At 37.3% G+C, this 26,365-nt stretch overlaps 1 long non-coding RNA gene across 3 annotated transcripts; it reads right to left on the bottom strand.

Annotated features, from left to right (window-relative positions):
- Positions 1-154: 154 nt before the first annotated feature.
- Positions 155-25,385, bottom strand: LOC116788703. Of its 3 annotated transcripts, none has more exons than XR_004357740.1 (4): positions 25,304-25,385; positions 8,755-8,982; positions 2,107-2,218; positions 155-762 (listed from the first exon to the last, which is right to left on the bottom strand). It is a non-coding gene; the product is annotated as an uncharacterized LOC116788703 (long non-coding RNA). The 3 variants fall into 3 exon arrangements; XR_004357741.1 differs by lacking the exon at positions 25,304-25,385 and adding an exon at positions 24,482-24,543; XR_004357739.1 differs by lacking the exon at positions 25,304-25,385 and adding an exon at positions 15,565-15,678.
- Between the last annotated feature and the right edge of the window lie 980 nt (positions 25,386-26,365).

Consider the following 26,365-nt stretch of genomic DNA (forward strand, 5'->3'; position numbering starts at 1 on the left):
GGTACACTGTGTTCTTTTACATTTTGTCTTTGCTGAAATTAAGTTTTCTCAAAGAAGAAATTAATCATTTGAGCAGAATTTCTGTTCTTTCCTTGCTTGTTTTGATTGAAGGGAGCATACTGTTTGTTACTGAATTGTCTGCCATAGGAGAAAAAATACTGCAGTGTTGAACATTTGTATATTAAGTTTCATGCAATAACAATCACATGTTCATGCAGAATTGAATAATACAAGGCCTTCAGGCCACAAGCAACTAGCTCAGCTGAGGGTTGTCATCTTTGTTTTCCAGCTTATTTTCCATAAATACTGAGTCTGACAATCATTTACTTGCTTTAGTATTTAACCAATTTGAAAAGGATTCTGCAGTTGTCTTTTTTGTTTTTCTTTTTTTTTTCTAAAATGGATAATTTAACTGACAGAGATTCTATCAATAGTTAGGACAGAAGGACTTTTAGCAGGCACCTGAAGTTGAAAGGAGCTTCAAAGACCTTTTTGAGTTGTGCACAGTTTGCAATGAACAATATGCACAGCTACCTGTGTGATGCTGAGTTCTGTGTGCAAGTCCCAGGTGTATGTGGTCACTTTGGCTGAGTCCTTGCAGGACAAGAGTTGTCCTAGACTTCAGTGTTGCCCTGAAATCATAAGTGGAGTTGTAATGAAGGTTGTTTCTGGCTAAGGTGCAGGAAGGGGCAATCGAACTACAAACAATTGCAAAAGCTTGAACAGCCTTAATATACAGCTTTCTGAGGGACCAAGCACCACCTGTAAAAGAGATGGAAGGTTTTGTTGAGGTAACTTGAGCAAAGCGGGTTGTTTGCTATTCTTAAGGTCATCTTCCACATGTTAAACTTGACTTTTTTCAGGGACGTGGTAACATTAGAAAAATGCATTTTCAAAAGTTTGGCAAAATCATGTTTTTCTTCTAGCAGTGGTTGGAAAGTTCCTGAGGCTTTGATTTGGAGTATTAGGTCAGGAGTTTGCGGCCTTTTACCCCCCAAGCTTTTTAGTTCTGTTTTTAATCTTTGGTAAAGAACAAACTTTGTCTTTTCCACTAAAATAGTGGAAAAGTTATGTTCTGCTTACATTTTCTTATAAGAAAGAGTAGGTGAGAGAATTGAAGGAATCTAAAACCGTAATTTTGATCTACGTGGTTTGTTTTCCAATGCCAATATTTACTAGGATTTAGCGTCTCTGTTCTAGTGCACAAGAAGATCCAGTTGTTAAACTAAATGTATTGAAATTGTCAAAGAAATTACACAAATTATTTTAAAAAGGCAGAATCTTTAAGTAAGTGAAAAAAATTATTGTTAAGATAGCTTTTAAAAAATTCTCTTCAAGCATTAGTGCAAAGAGTTATAGCAGTGCATGAAAACCTAGCGAACAAAATCCAAGTCTGTCTAAGGGCGGGATCCTCTAAGGGTGTGAACTGGAGGAAAAAAATAAAATTGCTTTACTTTATTGTTTCAAAGCTGTATAATAAGAAATCCATTAAGGACATTTGAGTGAAACTAAAGAACTAGTGGTTTTTCTTCGTATTAATTTAGCTAAGCCTTACATGAATTGCTTAATTTTCCTCTGTTACACTAAGCCTGTAAAGCAACATAGGCACTACTTTCCAGATTTGTTTAGAGACTAGTTAAGAATCCCTTGGACGCTAATGTACTGCTGATGTAAAAATGATACTGTAATGCAATGTCTGTTCATTTCTATAATACTCAGTAATAGAAAGGTAAAGAGCAGTTTACTGGGGTTCTGTCATCCATAGGTGGCTAAGATAGTACTATATAAGTACAGGCCCTTTTCCATCTGTGACTGAAATAGTGCAGTAAGTGCAGGTGTCGGTATTACCAAAGAAAGTGCCTTGGTAACACTCTCAAAATACAGTTTGCTTTTGTTTTAGTCTCTATGGGACTTCGAAAGAAAGCTTGGCAGTGTGGCAAAGGCAGTGGGTAAGTCAGTTCTAAAAAGTTCAGGACAAAGTTTGCCAAGGGGGAAAGAAGAGACAAGCTGGAGGTCTCAATAAGCAGTTAACAATAATAAATATAAGACATACAATATATATAATCTATAATAAACTCCTAAGATCATTACTTTTTCGTAACCTACCTTGCATTTGCTTTAGTAGAAGATACTGAGTACTGAAGGAGCCAACTTCCTTCAAAGGGGAAGCAAGCATCTGGCCCTTTCCCTTGCCTCTTGGAATAGTCCGTGCAGTTTCCTGGGACATAAAAGGATATGAATCCTGAAAAAAAGTATTCTCATGAGGAGTAGAAGTTAAGTTTTTCTGACAGAATGGCTTTGCTTACAGGACAAGAGACACCAGTTTTATTCTCTGAAATCACCGAATTCTTTTAAAAGAAGACCTAGAGGCAGTGGTGATCACACACTGGATAAACTTGATGACATACAATTCTACTGAAACAAGAATTAGGTTACACATGAAATCTTGTAGCAAGCAGACAAAAGTGCACATCCTAGTGAACAAATAAATCACAGCCCACAGCAGTCAAGAAGCTGTGAGTGCTGTTAAGATATATGACAACATGGTTTCCTTTGCCAAACATGGTAATCCTCCCAGTAGAAACAATCAATAGAAAGGGAATGTTTTGGGGGGAATTTGGAGGCTGTTTTTATGGCCCTTAGTGCTTCCTTTGCTATACGGTTTCTCAAGTATAGTTCTTTTACAATCCTTTTTCTCAGAGTATTGGTTGCTTAGGTACCTGTCAGAAAAGCCAAATAACAGTGCAACAATATGCTATAACATTTTCAAACAATACTGTTTCCATTGCAAATTAGAAAAGAACATCCTTGAAAGGCTTTCAGCTAAGTATTCTCTGTAGGTCCATGTAATTTCCTAAGTTTTTGGTAGGTTTCTGAAAAAGTGCAGTTCTCAAACTTCCAAAACCTGCAAACACAGGCATCTACAAAATGCCTACATTGAAGAGAATGGAAGAAAGAGAGAAGCTATACCTGCAATGCTACTCACTCTCAGTTTCTGCAGTCATGAGAAAGTGATTTTTTTTTTCCCCTACTCCCATGGTAGGAGTCCTAACAAGGTGTCTTGTTGTGTCCTAACAAGGACAGATCATTTCTCTGGGCCTTGCTTTGGTAGGGCTTTAATCAGCTTAATCTAACCCATATGAGGGGTAATGTAATACATTGCTATTAAGAAAGATAGCATGTTTCATTTAGCTTCCATTACAATTTTCACTCACCTTGAAAAAGGAGCAAGGACAAAGATATTTAAATCAAGTAATAGCATTACTTAAGTGTAAAGCAGAGTGGCCTCTTGCTGTACCATTGTATCTAGAAAACAGATTCAAAAAAAAGCTGGAGTCATTTCAGCTATAAGTAAGAAACTTTCCAGAGTTCAAGCATTATCTTTCTGCGTGAGAAACACTGTCAGAGTAAACAGAGTATGTTTCTGTATGAGTATTTTTTAAGAAAATGTAGACCCAAGCAAAATGCTGAGCCAGCTCTGTCAATTACATAGTTCATCTATACATGTCAGTGAAAAAATTATATAGGAGTGCATGTTTGCCTAATAAAACATTAGACTTTTATGATTCCAGAGAACAGCGTAAAAGAACAAGATAGATTGCCAAATAAGGGTCAAGAATATATCAGTCCTGGCACCATTTGCAAGAGATAAAAAGAAGCCGCCCTTATCACATTTATCAAGTGTGAATTCCTAAATTGCTGCAACCCAATGTAAGAGAAGCCCTGTTACGCATCTAGAGACGCTTCAGCATCCTGCTGTGCTAGTCTGACATCTCTTGTGTGTCAAGAGCATTTATTTTTAGATGGGAGAGTTGTTAGGGACAGAACGTATCTTAACTACTGTAAAGGAAGTAGTTCAGGAGCAGCAGAAGTGCATAGAGAGAAGCTGAGTATAGAGGCACAAAGATTCTCTTTCTGACCACAAGTCACAGCAGTTTAGGCTTGCCCTATTTTTTCAGAGTGATTTTTGGCATCAGCAGTCATGTCTTATTGGGCAATACCATGTTTTCTAAATTGAGACCACATGTTTTGCGAGCTGAGTCAGGGGGAGAAGTCACTCACCAATAATCCTCTTGTGCTGAGGACAGATAAAGAACATTGAAACAGAACTAGGGATGAAGAAAAGCCCAACTGTGGAAGGGTTGTCTTGCTGTCTGTCATTGACAACCTCTGGAGATGTGATCAGAGTTAAATAAAAAAATGCTGTAATGTAATGTATGTAAATACGACCTAAGTTTGAAATATTGCCTCTGTATAGCTCTGAATTAAAACCTAATAATTATGAAATTTAAGGTGAGATAATGGTTTTGCTTATGCAAAAGATATTACTGAAAATTACTATTCTTCGATTGATTGAAATATTTACTGAAATTAAAGTCTCTATTAAAAGTTTTGTGGATTCATACAGATCCTAGAGAAGAACGTTACATATTCACCTTCAAGAAGATTTTGAGTTCTTATTTTGGGGACTGTTTTTTACTGATAGCATACTGTGTATTGGTCTGGATTTTCTTACCTCTGTTGGTGTGTAGCAGTGAAAAATCTTGTGGAGAGCAAGGACAGAGACCCATGGCATCCAGTTAAATTCTGTATTTATTAAATAAACATTATTTTATATATATATTATAAACATTATATATTTATTATTGTATATGTATATGTAACATTGTATCTAAACTGTTGCAATGAATGGTATTTACGTGAACTTTAAGTGATGAATTATGGATTTTCAGAACAGAAAACGTGTTAGGGTATTTTGAAACTTCTGTGGGGTATTTTTTTTAGGAAATAATGTTATTGTGGATGTAATGACAATTCTCACAAAGCAATGCTTTTCCCAAAATGTTGCATAAATGTGGCACTGTGTTGGTTTCTTATTTAAAAACAAACAAAAACTGTTCAAGCACTTGCCTTTAGTAATGCACTTTTCCCTTACGTGAATCATACATTTTTAGAAAGTCAAGGGATAAAATAGAAAGTAAAAGGTACAATATTAAAAAATCCACCAAGACCAAACAAAAAAACCCTTAACCAGCCAACCAAAAAAACCCACAACACCCACACACACAAAGAAACCCCCAATATATCTGAGTGTTTAAAATGTCTGGGTTGCTTTGTTTTGTTTGTTGATCCAATTAGCACTGAAAAGAAATTTAAGATTTGGAGTTTCATACAAAATGAAAACTTGAAACTCTGACCAGCTCTGATTACATATGTTTGGATGTTGAACCATTCCTGTGCTACTACTTGAGTTCCAGTTTTGAAAACTGACCATCGTAGCTGCAGAAGTAAGTGCATCTCATGGTGCATCATGCAGGAGTGAAGATTATTCACTATAACCCTCATAAAGTTCAAGCTATTAAAATTGTGCTCAATACCCTGCTTTCCTGTCCTGGTAAAGGATGTAGTGTCATACTATTTCTTTCCTTGTCCAGACTGACCATATTTCAGACACCTGCTAGTTCTACTCAGAGCTAAGAAATGCTAAGAAATTTTCACAGGCTCAGTTCTTTATCTCATTTGATCTCTAATATACTATGAACTAATCTTGCTCCTGCATACACAGATACTTCAGTGATGGGACAGTTGTCCTAGATTGCTCCCTGCTCCTGCAGTGTTCCCCCACTGGCGTTCTGTCAGTCTGAGCTGCATAATGAGACGAGGCACCGAGGACAGCTGCTGCTCCTGACTCATCTCAGTGCTCAATCCTGTGCACAGTACCTTCCTGTAACTCTGAGCTGAAGCAATCATTATAAAATGGAAACAAAAAGTGAGCAAACAGAGCAGGTGTAGTGTTTTAAATTTTATCCACTGAAACATAAATATCAGTGGAAGTACACATGCACACTTTGTATAGTGGTAAATATATATCAAGTTGATTCCAAAGAGAATCTCTTACTGTAATCACAAAGGGATATGCTTGATATTGTCAGTACAAAACTTAATATTTTACATAATATGAGGTAAAGCCAATTTTGTAAATTATTTAGCTAAACAGGTTTTTTGGATTATTTCAATATAAGGAACTATGAATGAATATGTACCCATGCTTTTTACCTATGTTAGTATACAAAAAGCCTTTCAATTTAAACAATGTAAAAGGGTTTGTCCTGCAAATTTATTCTATTTGGATTTATTTTATTCCATTTAGAAATGGTGCCTTACAGTGTTCCAAAATTAATACAGTGGAATAAAGAGCCAGTGTAAGTTATTGTTATTGCTAATGCTCCTATACCATGGAGGAGAAGGTGTGGAGAAGGCAGTCCGTCTCCTATGTTTCTGAATTCTACCAGCACAGCAGAGTACTAGAGGGTCAAGAATATTTATTTTAGACCTTAGCTAAAGATACTAAGTTTACATGCATACAAATATGAAGATGTCCTGAAAATTGCTTTATTACATACACAAACTTTTGTGTAAAGGATTGCATGACTGTAGTAACTGGGACCTGGAAGTCAATAAGTAGAAACTAGTGAGACCGTTAGATCAGAGGTGCATAATATGCCATGAGAATAATGTGAGGAGATGCTGAGTAATTTGCAGTAAGCTAAATATATATCTCAGTGGCTAAGCTTTAATTTATGAATGTAATAGCAGTTCCATGTTTCTTTTAGCAAAATCTTTTACATGAACTATAAATACATCTGCTTTGATAAAATATTTTCTCGGTTGGCACCTCTCTCCACCTTAGGCTACTTTTCTGCTTTGAGAAGGGAGGGAAGGAAGTGTGTTCGCGACTCTTCTCACAGTCATGCCTGCAGGGCCAAGCTCTCTTCCTCAAGTCAACTAGAAAAGCATTAGTGGGAATCTTCCCCTTCCCTTCACCTTCTGACATGGGCTCGCTGTCTCAGTTTGCTGTTGATAGGACCTTCTATTTCTCAGCTTGGAAACAGTTTGCTGAATGAATTTTGCTGCTTTTTGCTGCAGCTTTTTGCAGTCTAAATATGACCACATTCAACACATAGTTGAAGAGAAAGACGTAAGCCTTGCTTGCATTTGGGACAGCAAGATATGCCTCTGAAAGATGTGAAGATGTGAAAAAACAATGAATGTGCTCATAAGCAGAAATTTGTAAAGGGGTAATTGACCTAAATTGCCAAATTGCTGCTGCCTGACTGAATGTCAGCCATGTACATCAAGGTCCCTCCTGAGCCATGCAACCCTGTGGCACTTGGTAAGAGACATGCAGATTTTGAGGTTATGGGTTTGGATTTCGATGTTTAAACGCCATTGTATTCACAAAAGTTTTGTTTTGGTTTGGGTAGGGATTTTTTTCACATCTGGCTCTAGTCTGTATAGATATCAATAGATGGAGCAAAAAAACATAGAATCTTGCAGTGTTCTTTTTAAATCAGCAATCTTAAACACAAGGAACAATTATTCATAACAATCTTTTGGGTAATTCTGAGAAAAGACTTGACTGTGTTCATAATGTTTTCATTAATTTTTTTGACTATCACTATTTCAGATACCCTCATAAAATCTGCTTAAAATAGGGAAGTTGCTCACTCAAAAGTACAAGAAAGACTGTACTTTCTTGTCTTGTTCTAGCATGAAGCCAGATTTAGGACATCTTGAATATATTTGCAACTGAGATGTTTGAATACAGTTTTAATTAGCTATTTAACTAGTGCATTTAGTTGAAATTGAGCACTAATTTGCAATATCATTGCAATCACATGTTCAGAGTGAAGATTAGCCTGTTTGTTTTCTATTGCAAGAAAGTAAAAAGCCATCTGCAACTTAATATTAAGAGTCTGCCCTGCAAATACAAGCATGAAGACATAGTACCACTGTTTTGTTATGTACTGTGCAGTTTCTTTATTGGAATTTGTTCTTCTGCTTAAGTTGAGTGGGTGTTTAAAATTTCAGTTGGCAAGCTGTCAGGTTTGCCAGCAGCATTATAACTGTGAATATCATGACATCTGTATACATAAATTTTCAACCAAAATATTTGTTTAGCAACTTCAGTGCTGAAATACATGTATGAAAAAACCCCACTTCTTCATATACACTGTGAAAAAAATGTTGACACGGTTCAGATCACCATGTATTTACCTTGACTACAAGATGTTTTGTTAAACCAAATGCTTAATTCATTTTCTTGATGAGACTTTGAGATACCTCAGTAAGAAGAAAGTTACTTAGAATATCCTGCAGCATTTCACTCTGATAAGATTTAATATAGCCTAAGTGGATTTTAACAGAACTGTCTGAGGCATAAATATAGTCGAATTATAAAAAGCTGTCTATACAACAGCATTTGTAAGATGCCTTTTAAATATTGCCAAAGGTGGTAATAGAAATACACATGGAACATTCCTTGAGAATCAGAGAATGTTCTTGTCATCTAGTAAAAACATGGAAAAGACAAAATTAAGGAAATTGGAGGATTTGAGTAATTCCTGAAGTGTTTGTGTAACTGGTTGTCCTGGGATACACAAAAGTTCTGATATCCACCTTTATTCTTTTCTCCAAATATGCCTTTTGGGCTTTTTGGTGTTCTGCCTTCTTTAAAGAGACTGAACTGCTGTGATTAATGACTCAAACATTCAATCACCTGCACTGACAATCCAGGTGCTGTAGGGGACTGTACTACTGGTGTTTATGGCTCAATCAGCAGTGTGCAGACTGGCCACCCAAGCCAGGGGCTGAAGGCTGCACATCCGACACCTCAGGCTACAAGCTGGGTGTTGAATAAGGTAAGAAAAGAGGCAAACTCTGTGATGTGGGGTAGTGTTTCTTTTTCCTTACCCAGATGAGTCAGCTGTGATAACTCCCTGGAACACTCATGCTTAACCTGAAGATATTCATCTCTTGTTGCTGAGCCATAATGGACTCAGCTGCACTGATGTAAGAGACAGCTGCAACATCTTGGAAGGTGTCAAAGACTCCCAAAGTATCCTGTGACTCACAGTACTAAATCATCCAGTGTAAAACTCCCCAGCCCAAGGGAGATATCTGAGGTGTTCCCACCTGAAACTGAGCATATATAACTGAATTTTGGGGCTTCCACTATCACTCAAGGCTTCAAGGCTTTTACCACCTCAAAGAATCTGGACTGCAACCACTCGAGAGGACTGCAACCATCACTTCAACCAATGAAGACCAAAATTGCAGCAACCAAGTCTCATCGCAGGATCCAACAGGTGTCTTGTAGGTCCTTCTGGTCCCCTGGGAGGTCCACAGACCTATTCTTACTGGCTGTACCAGCACCTCAGCCTCACTCCAGCACCACGCAAGCATCTACTGGTATTAAATCCCAGCTTATCTGCCATTTCCTGCCAGTTCTGACTCTCCAACTGTTCCTGTCAGGTTTTCTGGGTGTGGGAGAGGCAAACCACACAGAAGGGCATCCATCTTGTCTCTGTTCCGTGGCCACATGAGTTTTTTCCTGGGGGGGGGCTGGCCACCGTCTCAATTTGGTCTGGTGAGTGGGGCTTGGGAAGTTCCTCCTCATCAGTTGGTTTAACCCAGTTTTATCGGTATTATTATTAGAATTCTTCTTGGTAAAGAGAGTTATTTTTTCACTTACATCTGGGCATATTTGGTCTCTCTCTCTGTATTGGAGAAACCACAGGTATTGAATCCAAGGGAGGAGACTTCTGTCTGAGGTCTCTGCCCCTCCAAATTGTCTTAAACCGAGACTCTGATACGAGCAGAAACTTTCCCATAGGGATTTTGGGGCACATTTTCACAAAATCACAGAATATGCTGAGTTGGAAGGGACCTACAAGGGTCATTGAGTCCAACTCCTGGCCCTGCACAGAACCATTCCCAAGAGTCACACCATGTGCCTGAGAGTATCATCCAAACACTTCTTGAGCTCTAGCAGGCTTGGTGCTGTGGCCACTTCCCTGGGGAGCCTGTTCCTCTGCGTGAAGAACCTTTTTCCTGATATCCAACCTAAAAATGCATCCTCTGACACAAGTTTGTGCCAAACGAATGGCATAAAGAATATACTCTTTCCCACTGGGCCCAGTGCAGTTTTCTATAAGATCACTGCAAAACTTTTTTAGCCATCCTTATTTCTCTATCCCTGAAATGGAAGGAAAGGAAAGACTCATCTTTAATATCTGCAGGTGTGCCAGGTTTCTCCTCCAGAAGTTTCCACTAATCAGAACATGACTTGCATATGCATTAGTGTCCATCCTCAGTTTCTCTGCCTCAAGCTTTCTGTGGTTGAGATCAGAAGATACTTACTGTATTTACTAAAATGCAGTTGCCAAACCATGTCTGAGGCTGGAAGCTGCATCTTCAGCTCTTCAGCACAGGTGACATACTAGGGCCTTACCAGGGCAGCCAACAATGCCCTTGGGATGTGCAGTCTTTGGCTGATGTTGGTGACTCCAACAAAGTTCTGTCCTTGCCTGGCAGCTCCAGCTAGCCCAGCCACACTGTTGGGATTAGATGAGACACACAAAGATAGTTTCTGCCACAGTTGCAGGTTTACAGGTGTGAGTGTTGCGTAATGCCAGGCTTAGGGGTGCCTCAATTTCTGAGAGACATTTGCTGTCTGCAGAAATCCCTCCATTCCTTGCAGCCCACCCAAGACCTGAGCCACTCGCTGAGATGACATCTGTTGCTGTGGGCACCTCTGGGTTTTAGTACAGTGTTCAAGTGACAAAAGAGGAGACAAAGGCTCTTGTCAATCATTGTATTTACCTTGGTTTCCTGCTTTGGTTGGTGCCTGGTGGAGAAAATCTGATAATTTTAAAAGATAGAGTTGTGCTGTAAAGGTAAGGCTGAATTAGAGCAACCTGTTTAACTCAATAATACTGTGCCACCCAGGGTGATTTCTCATTAGGTAGAATAATACTGCTTTTTGCTATCTTAACTTTCGCTTCCCTTTCTTCTTCCTTGATATTTATCACATTTTATATATCTATCTAGTTAACAGCAGTCATCTGATAACCAAGAGCGTACACAGTAAACTCATGGGTTCTAATTTTAAAAGAATTTCCTGAGCAGTTTGTATTTTTACTGTGAAATCTCAATTATAAATTATTAAAAATGAAACATTGAGAAATGTTGCAGTGGTTTAGATATGATCAATTTATCTTTCTATTGCATCATTTTTCTTGGTTTATTTCACTGTTGGACATCTCACAAGACCATCAGAAAATTCCAGGTTGTGTTTTGGATTGTGTGGCGTTTTCATACATATAAATATGTCTGCAATTTTCTGGACTGCTGAAAGAATAAGCAAGGCAGAAATAAAATGCTCTGACAACTCACAACACATCTTAGTCATTGGGGACATAACTGTTAATAGTCTTGGTGGATAATAGTCTTGATGGATCTGTTAAAAAAAGCACATAGTCTGAAAGCTTATCACAGGGAGTATGTGATAATGAAAAGAACCAGCAGATATGTAAACTCAATTAACCTGGTACAGTTGTGTGCAACCTATTTCTCATTAAGCCAGAGCATAAGCAATGTTGACAGTCTGAGAAGTTCTGCGGCTTTATGGAAGAGCCATAGTCTAGTTCTTGGGATTTTCTTAATGTATTATATTCTAAATGTATTATATTCCAAACATTAATTCTATTCTTCATCTATAGCCATATTTTATCATGAAACTTATCTCTGTAAAGCTATGTTAAAAGTTTGCATCCAAGTCATTCTAGTCTAGAATACTACAGATTAAAGTGAATCTGATCTTTTCTTCCTTAGAAAGTTTCCCAGAAAGCATATGTGACTTGGTATTTTTTAAATTAGATTTTGTTAAATACAGGAAACAGATTTTTCTTGACTGAAAGTATCTTTTCTTTACCTGCAAAAAAAAAAAAAAAAATTCAAAAAAGAGATTTTTTGGCTTCTCAAGAAGAGAGTTCTATCTATATATCCCTATATCCACTTGCAGTCAAAATTAACCCTTCTTTTCCGTGTCACTGGTTTCAGATGGCAGACTTCAGTTGCTTAGTGTGGGGATTATTTTGCCTCACTGTGCTGGTGTTTCTTGGCTGGCCCACAGGCATAGCCTTGTGTGCCCTCTATGGATTCCTTTCTCCTCTCACTGGTTTGATAGGACTTGATGAATTAAGAGAAGTGTTGCTGAAGGGTGTGTGTTTGGGGAGGCAGCACACTTAGAATGCATACAATGGCAAGCTCCTGTGTTAGTCAAAGGAGACAGCTTTGCAACAGAAAAGCATTCAGCTCTATGCTGCTGGATTTCATATTTTACTCTGTTAATCCTAAACAAAGTTTTCTTAATTTTTAACTGTGTGAATTTCTCTTGAGTATGTTAGAGAAACCTTAACAATCCAGAGGTTGGTCTCCTAAAATATGCAATAAAAGTTGTAGCTATTGTTTTGAAAATGAGTAGTGATAATGTACTTGGAGAAGGTAGATACATACGCATTTCTCAGGCTTTCAACTTAATTTTAAAATCTAATTAAATAGAGAGGATTGAAAATGGGAGGATAGAGCAGCCAGACAAGGTTATATTGAGGAGCTGGACTTGACTGTGAGTAGGTTAAGAGTGAGGTTGGAGGACTGATAAGTCATAGTCGAAAAACTTGGAGCAAACCAACACACCCAGGAATGGTATTTATCTTCAACACACTTGTGGAAACCTATTACTCCTGTGAATGTAAAGACACCAGCCTTGTTGGGGAAAATGCACTATGTTGTTATATGACGTTGCATCTGAATTTCAGCTTCCTTTTTTGTTTCCCTGAAACCTTTGGGCAAAGACAGTTCAGTGAAAGTATATCACGCTTGCAAAGTGAAGCACACAAAGTCAGGAATGTTTCTCTTACGGTTGCTGATTAAATAGAAATTAAATGACTGCATATGTTTTCTTCAGCAGGGGTCTTGGTATCATTCTGGGTACTACAGGGACGTGCTCTGAGTGTGATATTTTGGATTTTAATTACAATCAAATCTATTCCAGAGCTTTTCATATGTGGATATTAATGTATCATCTTGTTCTGCAGGACTCTTGGGAAACTCTGCGGTGAAGAAGGGCACAGTAAAATCCCTGAGGAAACCAGAGAGTCCATCTTCTTTAGCCTACAGTCTAGAGAACAATGTCCAAGGCCAGTTTACAGAACTTATATAAGGCAGTTACTTGTTAAAGTACTGAAAGGAAATCATAGATAGAGAAGCAACCCCCAAACATCTTTCATTTCCTCTTTTTGAGGACATACCTAATCATTAGCGTATAGTGAGAGATTCAGTCCTGTGTATGTGTATCTATAATTATTCTTGTAATAGCTTCTGCCTAGAACTGCCTTGAACTTGGTTTTGCGAAGTAGTGATATGTGTTTCTACCACAGTAAGAACAGAAGAGGATTACATGTGCTATTTACCAATAAGCTACTGTACTTAAAAAGCCTTTGTAAAATAAAGTTGGTCGTAACTGATGCATTTTTAGGTTGGATATCAGGAAAAAGGTTCTTCACCCAGAGGGTGGTTGGGCACTGGAACAGGCTCCCCAGGGTCACAGCACGAAGCCTGACAGAGTTCAAGAAGCATTTGGACAATACTCTCAGGCACATGGTGCGATTCTTGGGGTGTCCTGTGCAGGGCCAGAAGTTGGACTCGATGTAGGTCCCTTCCAACTCAGCATATTCTGTGAATCTGTGATTCTCTGATTCTGTGATTTTTGAGCTCTTATAAAGTGGTTTCATGCTGTGAATCTAGACTGGTAAGAAAGATCATCTAAGCTTTGAAGATCAATGTTATTTCAGAAATATCCTTGTCCTCATTTAGCCTCAATCTTCAAGCATCATCTTATGCTGAACTGGGTGATGATACACAGGAGAAGTTTAATATTTTAGAGGATAGGATCAGAGAAAACACAGTGCTGGCTGGGGTGATTCACTGGGAGTTTTTTGCTGATTCTGTTCTCTGAAACATTTAACTTCCCCTGTGTATTAACACTGAACTTGGGAGCTGTAAAATCCTCTAGGGCAGAGCAGGCAGATAAAACTTAGATATTAAACATTCATCTGACATTCATGTTGATATAAAAAGGTTTAAATATGAGATTTAGATTGGGCACAGTATGTGCTCTGGATATGGAAAATGAGAGAAATAAAGGCACCCAAACTCAAACCCTAAAATTAGTGTGTGGTTCATGTAATGGACTCCCTATAGGGTAGCTTTTAAGTGCTGGAATGAAAGTGTATTTTTTGTTTAACTTATTCAGCACAAACAGAATTATCTGGATAGTTTCTATTTTCTTCCTCTTTTATAGCTCCACAATAATCAAAAAGAATTAAAACAAATTTCTGAAAAATCAGATCTTTTGTTGAAAGCTGCTTTTGTAATACCTGTCTGTGGTAACTTTTTGTTCTGCATGGAAATACATTTTCTGAAATCAATGTTATAATTAGATCACCTTCTCAATCATAAATATTATTGTATGACTTCCAGCAGTGATTGTACTGGCTGGTAAAATGGAATATGAAATGTACAAACGTCTTTAAGTTACTGCTTAAGCCTAGCAGCTACATTCTGGGAGTTTTGGAGTCTTAGTTCGCTAGCTCTTTATTTCACTTCTGTTACATAACCGGTTGGTACCACAGGGTACCTGTTGTGTCCAGGCTGTATCTATGATGCCAGATCTCAGAGGGATTTGTTAGAGGTACACTGTGAGTTAGAATGTTGAGTGATCTCTATGAGCACCTCTCTACTTTACTCTTCCCTCCCCACCTCTCTCAAATTAAAAAGTAGTAGGTGATTGCTCAAATCCTTTTGTATTCCAGTGAGTTTGGAGCTCAACAATCAAGACAGATATGAATGTCTGCCAGAACAGCCTCCATTCTTCCCTGTTTCCTTTCAATCTTAATCTAATTATTCACCTTTATTCTCCTTAACTCTTTCCTCTATTTTTTTCCTATTTTTGTTGCTTTTTTGTTTAGTCCATTGTAATTTGCATCTTCTTTTCTTTCCCTGTAAGATTTTTGATAATTTTTAATTTGGGGTTTCATGAATTGATTTTATTTTCCTTCATTATGTTTTCTACGCTCCCCTTTAGCTACTTTACTTTGACGAATTTCTTTTTATATTTATAAAGTTGCTTTTATGCCTGACATAACAGTTGTAGAATTCGTTATGCTGAGTATATCTTAAGGGGCTATTGCGTTTTGATTTTTTGTTTTTGTGTTTTGTATCACAGTCTGTTAAACCTTATGTTATTAAGTTTGCTTGTTCAGCCATCCTTGACCACATTTTTGACTGTATCCTGCTGTTTATTATTTCCTTGTAGGAATGGACCTTCAGCAGTAGGTGTCCTAGACTAGTGGTCTCCAAACTTTTTTGATTGCACACGCCTATCAGCAAAAAATATTGGAACATGCACATCCAATCTATGTATATTTATTAATGTACAACTTATGTGTGATTACTACTGTAATAACATATTCTGTACATTATGAAATATACAAAAAGACAAAATTGGAAAGTGAATGAGATAAAAATGAAATAAACACTATTTTAAAAATTTACAATTTTACAAATATATAATTTTATAATTTTATATATTAATGGTATAAAAAATATTTTCCTCCTGTACCCCAGTGCATTGTCTTGTGCACACCCTTGGGTCCTTACCTCCCACTTGGAAACCACTGGTCTAAATATTCCTACAACAAGCATCGGTAGCCTCAAACACACTTCTTCCAAAGAGCACCTAACTTCCATAAGTATTCTTAATTTGTCATTGTTTTTTCTGTAATTGAGAAAGGAAGGAGATTTTGTTACAGTTACAGAATATTTAACACAGCAGTAAAGCTAGTTGAAACAAAAATTCCTCTTCATTCATCTTTCTCTTCTCCATTTTTTTACCTTTCCTCTGTGTTTTTTGCCTATTCTTTTAATGTAAACAATGAAATACATTTACAAATCTGTCACCCTCTTACAGAAGCTCATATACAATTGTGCTACTAGGTTAGAAAGAATTCCTTTTATGTTCTAAACCAGGTCACAATTATTTCGTTATTAAAGGTATAACAAAACTTCTTTTAACTTTTATTCTGGCAGAACTTCTTAACCAGTTCTGTGGTAGTATTAGCACAGTGCTGGGACCACTGAATTTATGTTGAGCTATGATTTTCAAACCCCTTGTGTTCCTGTGTTCAGGATTGTATTTTTTATTTTCATTTGAATACTGCAGAGATAATTTTCCTAAAGGTAAGGCCTCCAGTATTTAATTTCCTTTTGTTAATAATTGAACTCAGAATCTCACTACTCTGTGGCTTCGGGTGGGTATAACTGCTGAAACCAGCAGAGCTTTCTACAGCTTTCAAGCAGATCATCTTTGAATATATGGCTGAGCAAAGCAATTTCTTCATATTGACAACTATCTGTTTTTGTGAAAGTCATCTGTAAAACTGCATGCTCCAACACCCAATAGAATGGGGTGATAAGTGGAAAATTTGAGGAGTACTGGAGTGGTTTTTCAGATTCATCAACAATTTCCTGTTTATCAGTTATAATCCGTACCTCATTGTCTCATGTATAGAAACCTCACAGGAATTCTAGGAGTTTAAAATTCACTAAGAAGCATAAGCATCTTCGTTATAGCAAACTGGAAGACCTCTAAAGAGCTAGAAAACTACTGACTTTAGGACAGAGGTGGGTTGTTAGCTAGCCCAAGAATGTAATTACAGTGCATATTCCAGCTTTCTCTCTTAATGTTCAGGCTTTAAGGCCTCACTTGGTTTATATGCTTCCAGGCCAACTGCTCGAATTTTCAGAATATATTTAGACATGATATTTTCAGCATCCATCCTATTATTTATTTACCCTTGAATTTATTTTCTGCTTGTATGGAAATTCACCTGTTTCCTGGTGTTATAGAAATTGAGTCAACAAAATAATGTTTCAGTCACTTACTTCAATATGACTAGTCCAGTTCCTGCTGGGCTTCAAACTCCTACAGTATTCTTTGAAGATGACAAATTAACAGGTTTGTAGGGTGCACAATGATTCATAATTCATGGTCAGAGTAAAAATGCTAGTTATAGTTCTACCAAATAAACATTTATTTATCCTTGTCATTTATGCCTTTTATTTAACTATAAATATCTATTATCTCCTTCTTAATTTGATAGGAAACAATACACATAGACAACTTGTCTTGGGCTTATTCCAAAGCCTATAAAGTCAATAAGAGTTTACTAGGATTTTTGGTGTGGTTTGTATCAACTCCTTAAACTTTCTTCTAAAAAATTTCTCTCAAACATATCATGTTTCTGAACTTGCTGTAGTTAATTCATTTTTCTTGCACTTGAGTACTCGAAACTCCCTGCATTCTAAGTGCAATAGTTTAATTCTTACAGCAGCCATTTAGATAATTTTCACTTGAGTTGTCATAGAGCCTTCACTGGGAACCAGCTTGACCATGAATGACATAAAAATGAAATGTGCAGATGAGCTTCCTTTTCAGTTTCCAAAACTTTAGAAAAAATTTACATTTCATGAGAGATTATGTATTTAAGGCCTTTTCCTTTAAAATGATGTATTTTTTTTAAAGCATCATAGATTTTACTTGCTACTTTCAAAAAATATGGAGAGTGTGCTAAATGTAAGGTAGACTGGAGATACTGCAGTACCCAATTCTTAACTGCTTGTCACTCAGCAAGAATCTGGAGAATTGGCATAAGTGTGTCAGTTCCACCTGTAATATGTGAGATGACTTGGAAACGTCAGCAAGTGACTGTTCTTTTTTACTGATTTTTACTGAGTTATTTATCTTAGGGCCATTTTATCTCATTTTGAAAGTCAGTATGCTATCTTTGAAATTTTCTGCATGTCAAGTTGTGTCAAAACTTGGTCTATCCAAGACATTTTGCACTGAGAAACAATTGCTTATCATGAGAGTCATTCCTCTGAGGGCAACCTTGTGGCCTGTAAGTTTTGATACTGTTTTGCAAAGTAGAAAAACATCTAGATTTTTATTGTGGTGACTGCTTTTGGTTGTATTGTGTGTATTATTTTGGAAAATATTTTATGGGGAAGTAATTTCTTCATGAACCATTGAACTGACCTTTTTCTTTCCCTGAACATCTACTATGCTTAAGGCAACAGATTAAAACTGTATTTTCAGCAACATTTTCCCCAGTTGACTTAAATGATGAACTTTTGCCAATGAGATTTTACTGATGCAATCTGGTACTTTCTCTGATCTTGAATTATTGAGATTTTAGGTAGATTACCTGTTCCTTAAATATGCATCCTTTCAATTTTGACCCTTTTGATCAGAAGTTTTCCAGAGGTTTGTAACGGTTCAAACTCCACATGCAATGAATTATTGTTCCCAAGCTTAGGGTAGTTCCTTTCTGGCAATTCTTTACAGGTTGAATGACAATAACTAGAAATTTTACCTGTGCTTTAGAGGTATTTTACCTTCCTCATTTATGGAAATGTCTACTGCTGCTGCCTACAACTCTTATCTGCAGGATATGCTGGACAGCTTTATACAAAATGCTAATTGAAATTTGAATTTTAAACATCTTTGTATCAAGCATAAATAATTACTAAGTTTGATGAGCCAGTAACAGGCCTTCCTATGTTAAGACAGTAACTCAAATAAAGTATTCCAGTACTTTGGAAATCCAGTACTCTGTTCTACAGGCAACTCAGAAATGCCCCATTTTCTGTCATATTAATGAAACCTTAGTAAATGCTTATATAAAGTAAAGTCTTATATAAAATGGAGCCTTTTAACAAGAAAAATAAGGGAGACTGATTTATTTTTTCTGTAGTTAGAACTTTGGATTAATAAGTGACAAAATAAGTACTAGTAGAAAATATTTCCCACTGTCATTCTAGAACACTATTTAGAAAATTATTAAACCCCAGAACTAATCTCCTTTTAGTCTCCTGAAACTGTTTCCATCCCAAAGCATCCTGAATGGCTTAAAATGTGGGTTTGCTATTTTCATTTCAGTTGAACTCTTATTTTTCATTGTGGTATCCTTTTAGCCTGTATGCACATAACAGGAGTAGCTTAGTAAATGCTCTCTGAGATCTTAAAAGTCTGTCAGTACTGTTGTCATGTTACAAATATATTTTATTGTTAAGATGAAAAATGTCAGTCTGGTATGGATTCTTATTAGTTGTACTGAATGTATTATGGGAATGCTGGGTTGAAATTAAGACACTATTACTGAAGATAGCTCATGGTAGGATACTGATTTTGTAAATATTTGAGTATCCTTTATAAAACATACTATGCAACTAACTATTCATAAAAGCTAGTAAAAAAATGTGCCTAGGCCATACCTGCACAAAAAAGGTACTCATATTATGAATTCCCTGTGAAAGTAAAATTCGTGATCCAGTAGCTGACTGAAACTCCAGAAAATGGAACCCATATTACATAACTATTCCTTCACTGGAAAGTCTAGATTTTTGAATTATGCTTACACTCTCTTTCTCTCTCTCTCTTTTGGCCATAAGGAGAAATGAATGACAAAAAGTGGATAAAATTTCATTCATAACATGATACATAGTCACAATATATGAATTTACACTTTTAGTATGTTTTTTATATTACATAAACTCTCTTTATAAGGTAACTTTGTGGAAGCTTCTGCAACCTTGTAGCCAATTGCTTAATTGTTAATTGCTCAATTTTCAAGGGAATCTCATGATCACCAAGATTCCAGAACATTTTCATTTTGGTTATCACAGTTTTAGTTTTGATCTGTAAACTGTCATGTTTGAGATAATTTTCCATTTTTTGAAGAAGGTGAGATAAAAATATTTTTTCTATTTGTCTAAGGGGCAAAAATCCTGAAAATACTCAGAAATGAAATCTGGGAAAAAAATAGTTTCTATCAAATAAAATTTTTTCTTTGTAATTCCAATAGTGCTTTTCTGCAAAATAATGCTGTAGGTTTGTGGAGTTTTTCAATCTAAAGAAAATTAAATGACCTGACATGAGAGCATTCTTTGAAAAATGGAGTAGCAAACTTCTGGGGTAAAACATGTTTTGAAGAAGCTCTGTTTTTCTAGCAAGATAAATAATTTTTTCCAGAAAGTTCTGAGCCAGTGTCAGCATCCTCCAGTTCTGCTCTTGAATCCACTTACTGTAATGTTTTCTTTATATATCATGGTGCAGCTACACCCTTTGTTAATAATTGAGATGTTTTTATCTAAATCATCTTACAACTTCGCAAAATTTCATGTGGGAATCATCACATTTTTCTAAGACTCATCAAATATCTTTTTGTTCCTAATAGCATCAGTAGAATCCATTGGTCTTGTGATACAACATTTCTTCAGAAGGATATTGTGACAAAGCAAACTCTTTTTGTGTACACCACAGATTCAGAAAGCCTCATGTACTTGTATCTCAGAGCAATGGTGTGCTTCTTGCTTAATGGTGTGCTTCTGAAGCAGGATTCCATTCTTACATAAACTGCTAATTTCCAGTGTGACTTCAGTCAAGTCTCTTCGTTCTTCTGAACCTCAGTTTCTCATCTGTAAAGCTATACTTCCTTCTCACCTTGGTCTATGCAGATTAAGAATTGTTGCTCCTCCAGCTTTAACAAACAGTACAGGCAAATGCTTGAAGAGAGAGGTTAACAGAAAATCAAGTATTTGATAGTTTCCTTTGTTAAAAGTTAGTTCCTTAGCAAGAATGAAATTAAAATAGACTGCTTCATTGTTGTTTTCCTCGTAATTATGAGGCATCTGTCTCTGATTCTGGAAAACAAAAGGCAGCTGAGAAACAATCTGGATATTCTCACAGTACTTCGCAGCAGCTGGCAGATTCAGGTTCCTTTTGCTTCAAATTTTTGAATCATTGAATTACAGAACGGATTGCGTTGGGAGGGACCTTAAAGGCCATCCAGTTTCAACACCCCTGCCATGAGCAGGGATATCTTTCACTAGACCAAGTTGCTCAGATCACCGTCCAACTTGGCCTGTGACACTTCCAAGGATGGGGCACCCACTACTTCTCTGGACAACCTGTTCAGTGCCTCAGCACCTTCACTGTAAAGAATTTCTTCTTAATATCTAACCTAAACCTACTCTCAGTTTGAATCCATTCCCTTTGTCCTGTCACTACATGCCCTTGTAACAAGTCCCTCTCCATCTTTCTTGTGGGCTCCTCTCAGACACTGGAAGGCTGCAATTAGGTCACCCCAAAGCCTTTTTTTTCCAGGCTGAACAATCCCTATTCTCTTAGCCTTTCCTCATAGGAGAGGTAACCCATCCCTCTAACTAACCTGGCGGCCTACCTCTGGATTCATTCCAACAGATTAATGTCCTGGGGACCCCAGAGGTGGATGCAGTATTCCAGGTGAGGTTTTATGAGACTGGAGTATGGCATCCCATCCTTCAGGTGTGTCGACTGCACCACTCAGCTTGAACGTGGTGGTTGTGACTCAGAGACCTTGTAGAAGGACTTACAGTAAGAGAACTAGACTACACTGGAAGGTTACAGCAGTGTGCTGGAAACACCACCACCGGTAGTAGATTCACGTCTGCTCATGGCACTGATCTGGTAGCACTTTGTGAAATGCTAAATTTGAAAAGCAATGCATAGATAGGCTATGAAGTCCTGATCCCTTTCTATAGAACGTGACAGGTGTAGAATCTGTGGCAAAAAAATAAGAGGTGAATGAGCTTGGAGGAGGAGTGAGACACAAATCAGGATGAGGAAGTTCCTTTGGCTGCAAATTTTTGAGTCTATGTCTTGTGTTTTTTCTCTTTTTCTCACTGTTCTCCTTTGTCATCTTTAAATATCTAGATATTAATTTAAATAATGTATATACTAATTAAATATCTACGAAGGTCCCATGTAATTTCCTTACACTTCCTGGGTGACCATACTGCTAATGTGAGCTTTTTGCAGTCACATATAAGAAGGAAATATAATTTAAATAAAAATGGTCACAAATTTCAGCCTTTAGCACTGACGGATTTTGGAAATATTCCTAATATAAGGTATTGTCCAATTCTCTTTAGTACATCTAGTAATTAGCAATTAGCCATTGCCTTTGGAATTTTTATGTGCTGACACTGTACTAGCAGCCAAATGATGATTTTGTGATACTGAACAAACACACACAAAGTTATTTTTCAAGTTGTTTTTCGTATTCCGTTTTTTCTGATGTTTAGGTCAGATGTGTCTTCTAGATGGAAAAAAACCCCAACAACAGTAGAAATGAGATTTATAAATACTGATAGAAATACTGCACATTGGCTCTAATGTAGGGCAGGTATCTCTCAGAGACACTGCACAGGACGGGCAACCGAGATACACGCTGGCAACAGTGTTCTGGACATATTTCTGCCATCTTGAACTACTCCTGTCCCTCTGTGCATAAAATAGCCTGAAGAGCCTAAATTACAGTGGTTTCCCTGGGCTATATTTTATTTCAGAGTAGACTGGTCTTCACACTATGAAATGCTGGAGTCCTACTCTGTCATGCTTGTCACACTCTGGCTGGTGAGAGATCCGCAGCCATTCTGAAGCAAGACACTCTTCTTTTGCAGGCACACAGAATCTCTTGGCATGCTCTGAGCTCTCTTTCCCCTGCAAAAGGGTCATAATGGAAGTGAAAATCTCAACCTTTCTTTGTAAGTGACATGTGGCAAATAATACTTCTGGAGAGTCACAGACTTAAAAGCACAAATTTCTCTCGCTGCTACTCACCTCCACTTACACTGTCTGTGCCTAATTCTCTCAGCTTCATAACAAGATGTTTTAGCTGCATCTCTAACTCCCAGTGTGTACCTCATGATTCTATGCTTTCAGTGCACACTTAAGATGTTTTAGGTTAATTATAGATGTGCAGCAGTACATGAGTGAGTGAAAGACGCAGAGAGATGATAACAGCCTGCAACTATGTGAAGGGTTTAAATGCTGAGAAGACAAGGAATGTATTAACTATGAAACATGGGTTAGTACTAGGGTGAATGAGATATAACTAAGAAAGGGAAACACCCAAAGAATTCTCTGGAGAAGTTTGCCAGACAGCATGATTATTAAATTGGGAGGCTCTCCTCTAGGTGAAAGATTTCTCACTTGTGAGGTTCAAAACCTAACAGTTTAGTAGTTTCATAGGGAATAATTTCATATTGCTGCTGACTGCAGAAGTGTCTTTTCTGGCTTCTCTTTATATGTCTGCATATGCACACATGTTCATAACTACACATGGAAAATATAGATATAGATAACCACATATGACTCCTTCATGACAGTGATTTTCATCATATATTGCATGTTTGGCATTTTCATTTCATCAGGACTCCTGCCCATCAGCAAGACTCTGCTGCAATGCTGCTTATATTTCTAAAGCCCATATAGCTCCAAACAGCTATCATGAGACACAAGAAAACCTGTCAGAGTGACATTTGCTTCTTATTCTTGAAAAAGTAAAATTTCTTCCAAACATTACACTGGCCTGAGGCTTAATAGAGGTAACATTTGGCTCTGTGCTAGGACAGATTTTATATGTCAACATCCATTGAATTTAGAAATAGCAGATTTTAAGTGAGAAGCTGTCTGCTCTAAAGCTTGCTAGGTCAGGGTATACTGCAATATTTTGGTGCATTATGTAAAATTTATTCATTTTATTGGGACATCTATAGGAAAAAAATTTTGAATGCAATGTTAACTACTTTAAATGGTTTGAAGTCTGTTGTAATAAGTGTTCTATGCCTCAAAGATTTCAAAATCAAGGCTATATGTTTAAGCATTTTTTTTTTTTTTTTAAGTCTAATAGCAGTCATGAAGATTTCCGGGCATCATAAGATCACAATGTGATTTTTTTAATTCACATTTTTACCACACAGAGGTAAGAACTCGTTCGGATTTTGGCTGCAGTCACAACAGTCTTGTTGGTTGAATAACACATCCAGTTTTGCCTATGTGCCTGTGTCTCATATATATATCTATACACACACACACACATTTTGCTCTCACATTAATAATTGTACACACTGAGGCTTCATTGAGGCTCCTGCGTGTTCAGACTGTTCTAGGGTACATGCAGATCACGCCCACTGCAGATCTGTCTGCTCTCCCAACAGCCTATACCGCCTGTGTTCCCTTTGTCTCTGGGGCCACTCCCAATAGCTAAGTCATGAGAAATGTACACAGCATGTGAGGACCCTGGTCAGTCAGATGCTAGTGTTTTTCCTGTAGATGATGTTGCATAACATGCCTCAGTAGGTTTTTCTTCTTTGTTTGCTTATATGGTTTATTTGAGGCTGTAATAACACTTTATTGCAGAAAGCAAAATTATTTTGGCTAAAGGACTGACTTTATCTGGGTAGTTTTCAAATGGCTACCAGGAAGCAAATGCGATTTTGGAATTCCATACTTTGTGTGGTGCCCTTTTCAATTGACCTTGCAATATGTGGGAGTGTGTTGGCGTGTGGATTGGTGAGTTCTCAAGTGCATCAGGATCCTAGATATGAGTCCTGTTGGACTAGAAATTTAAAATTTGAGAAGATAGTCGAGAAAGTAAAAATTTAGTTAGAAAGTAAACAAGAAAATACAAACTGTTTTATTTAGATTTTGCAGTGAGGGTTGGCTCAGTCTCAGCGTCAGCAGTCTGTCTCTCTCTAGCCAAAGGGAATGTAGGATGTGACAGAGAGGGTCTGATTGAGGAGGAATTCAATGCAGCTATCAGCAGTGGGATTCTATGTAAATACTGCAACACCTCTGAACCGAGGAACAGCTGAGATAACACTGTAAACTAATCTCTAGTGCTGGAGAAGCTGGCCAATCCCCTACAATACATGGTTTCTGTAGAAAAGATCTGCTAGGGAAAAAAAGAAGCAGATTTAAATTACATATAGCAACTTACCATGGAGTAAAATATGCTGACTGTTTAAAATTGAAAGCAGAATACAGTAAAGTATCTTTGTCTTCGAAATGGTGCTCTATGCCAGGGTGTATATGCTTATAAATCCTTGTATATATATGAATTATTATATAAATACACAACAGCACTATCACTAAAATATTTCCAATTCTCTGTTACCTGAGCCTAATTAATTTAGATAAATATATACTCATTTGGGGTTCTTATTCCACCATTATTGATTTTGGTCGATTTTCCACCAATACAAAGCAAACAAAGAGGCAAAGTTTGTCCAGAGAAGAGGTACTGAAGCACCATGTTTTGCTGTTTTGACCTTTCATATTTCGCAGACCTACACAGCCTTTCTTAGGTAGCTAAGAAAAAAACCCAAACAATATATACATATGTATATATACCCAGATATATACATGCATATAATATATATATGTGCATATATACTTATATATACTCAAATACTAAATATACATACATAACTCCATACACAAATAATGTCTCACCTGTAACATGTTCTCTTTCCTCAAGGCATTTAAAGAAAAGCAGGAGCTATCTATCAACGGCCAAAAAGTTTGTTGCTACCATCTGTTTCAGAGTTGTGCTCATAATTGGGTACAACCCCAAGACAAACTGGGGTTGGGGTGGAGCTAACCACCTTATTAATTGTGCTAGAAACGAAGTAACAGATCCCACTATCTCCAATTTCAGAAGAAATTAAAGTCTGAGGGTCTCTGACGCCCCCTTTGGATACTGTTTAGAAATAAATAGTCGGTGATTTCAAGTTGTTGCACACTCTGTCAGAGCCAAACCACAGTGCAAAGGTCGCTCTTACACCAACACCCCTCAAAGCCCCCAAACTGCAAGTTGGGTTGCATTCACAGGCTCTTTCCTTCTACCTAATTTGTGATGTAGATAGCCATGTGACACCAGCCCTTGTATGGCACCTAATAAACTGGACCTGTGTTTAAGCAGTTGATCCATTTGAGTGTTCCCCTCTTCATCTTTGCATCTCACCATTCCCTTCTGTCTCAAACCTTAATTCTTCCTCCTTCTTCCCACATTGTGTCAGAGGCAGACATGGGGCAGCTTACAAGACGAGCTCCTGAAGGACACTGTACTCTGTGTTATAATGAGTTTCTCTGGGACACAAGTTGACAATCTCTGCCTTCACATACCAGGGTAAACCCACTCAAACGATGCTTCTCCAGTCATTCTATTTTTAACAACAAAAAAAGTCCTGAAGACACATGGATTTTGTAGGTTCCACCACTGGAACAAATTATCAATGTGGATGTTTCAACAACTGAGCAGGAAAACAACTGTCACATTACATTAATACCATAGCTGGTTTTTGTCCAAGCTCTTCCCGTATCTCAGCCTCCGCCCTAGACATATCACTATCTGTTACTGATCCGGTGTGCATTAAAAGAGCAAAAATGGAGAGTTTAAGTATATGCATATTAACATAAATGAGCATATTAACATAAATGAGCAGATTCCATTTTGTGCTATAGATGTCAGCCAAAAGTGGAGAAAAGGACATTTTTTGCTGCATGTGCTCATCA

This window comes from Chiroxiphia lanceolata, chromosome 6, assembly GCF_009829145.1.
Source record: "Chiroxiphia lanceolata isolate bChiLan1 chromosome 6, bChiLan1.pri, whole genome shotgun sequence".
Lineage (NCBI taxonomy): Eukaryota > Metazoa > Chordata > Aves > Passeriformes > Pipridae > Chiroxiphia > Chiroxiphia lanceolata.